At 44.4% G+C, this 1,763-nt stretch overlaps 1 pseudogene; it reads left to right on the forward strand.

The window, feature by feature from the left end:
* The first annotated feature begins 282 nt into the window (after nucleotides 1-282).
* Nucleotides 283-1,220, forward strand: LOC135875250 (olfactory receptor 5J3-like; annotated as a pseudogene).
* The last annotated feature ends 543 nt before the right edge of the window (nucleotides 1,221-1,763 follow it).

The raw sequence follows: 1,763 nt of genomic DNA on the forward strand, positions 1-1,763 counted from the left end.
GGAACTGGATGCCTAATTCCAGTCAATTTTATGGAGACTTGGATGTCTAAATCTCCTAGACAGCCTTGAAAACCTCAGCCCTGTTAAAAAGGGAGTGTAAATTTAAAGGTCCATCCCAGCTCTTCCCAGACATCATGGCGGCTGGTTTCCTGTAAGATATTCATTACCCACATTCAAGCCCGGTGGTGTCATTCAGATTTAATTCATGCCATGAAATTTCCTTCTTCCATGCTGCTCACTCTTGTTATCCCGGCAGGTATGGTTTCATGCACCCCTGTATAAATGGCTGAGGGCAATCACAGCATGGTGACCCAGTTCATCCTCCTGGGGCTGACGGATCGTCAGGAGTTGCAGATACCCCTCTTCGCAGCGTTCCTGGTGATCTATGTTCTTACGCTGGTGGGGAAGCTTGGGATGATTGTGTTGATCAGGGTTGATCCCCGACTCCACACCCCCATGTACTTCTTCCTCAGTGACCTGTCCGTTGTTGACCTCTGCTACTCCTCAGTCTTCGCTCCAAGGATGCTGGTGAATTTCTTAGTGGGGAGTAAAAGCATTTCTTACTCTGCCTGTATTGCTCAACACTTCTCTTTTGTTGTGTTTGTGACCACAGAAGGGTTCCTGCTGGCCGTGATGGCGTATGACCGCTATGTAGCCATCTGTAACCCTCTGCTCTACACCGCTGTTATGTCTAAGAGAGTCTGTATTCATCTAGTGGCCAGCTCATATGTAGGGGGGCTCATGAACTCACTGACCCACACATGTGGCTTGCTGAGTTGTCATTCTGCGGATCCAACGTCATCAATCATTACTTTTGTGACACTAACCCATTGCTGAAGCTCGCCTGCTCTGATAACCACATCAGTGAGATTTTGCTTGTAGCGTTCTCTGGGGTTATTGCCATGTCCACCCTCCTGATTGTCATAATCTCTTATCTGTACATCCTCTTCTCTATCCTGAGGATCTGCTCCGCCAAGGGCAGGCGCAAAGCCTTCTCCACCTGTGCCTCTCATCTGACAGCTGTCACCATGTTCTATGGACCTGTGAGCTTAAGCCACATACAGCCCAGTTCCAGCTACTCACTGGAACAGGAGAAAATCTCTGCTGTGTTTTATACCCTGGTGGTCCCCATGTTGAACCCCCTGATCTACAGCCTGAGGAACAAGGAGGTTAAGGATGCTCTTAAGAGGGTGATAGACTGGAAAAACATTCTCAGCTAATTTGTTCACCATGACAATTCCAGTCAATTGAGAAGAACAATTGGAAGAAGGATTGTAGTATGGTCTATGTGTTACTGCCTTGATTTGTGTATCACAAATGTCGTACAAGAATTAAATGAAACTCAAAGAACTGATGTAGCATGTGGAAATTATGTTTTACAATTGCTTGAGAGGAACAATGTTACCTAATGTCCTGTCATTATGTGGCTGTTGGAATATAGACACCTTTCCTTGTTTCTTGACCATTAATCTATTTGAAATTGTGCCCTGCAAGGTTATCTGAGATTAAAAATAAAATAAATTTGCTTCTAGGTTTAATTTCTTAATGTGTTACTTTAATTAATGCTCAGTATGTGACTCGCATTATGAGAATGCAATGCTTTTGCTCTCTTTAGTGTCTGGGCCTCATACGGGCTGCCACAATTGATCTCTATCCCCTTTATAACAGCCCTTAACGTAGTTGAAGACTGTTATCAGGTCCCTCCTCAGTCGTCTTATCTCAAAACAAAACATGCCCATTTAAAAAAAAACTTTCCTAATAAA

Source organism: Emys orbicularis, chromosome 2 (genome assembly GCF_028017835.1).
Source record: "Emys orbicularis isolate rEmyOrb1 chromosome 2, rEmyOrb1.hap1, whole genome shotgun sequence".
Taxonomy (NCBI): Eukaryota; Metazoa; Chordata; order Testudines; family Emydidae; genus Emys; species Emys orbicularis.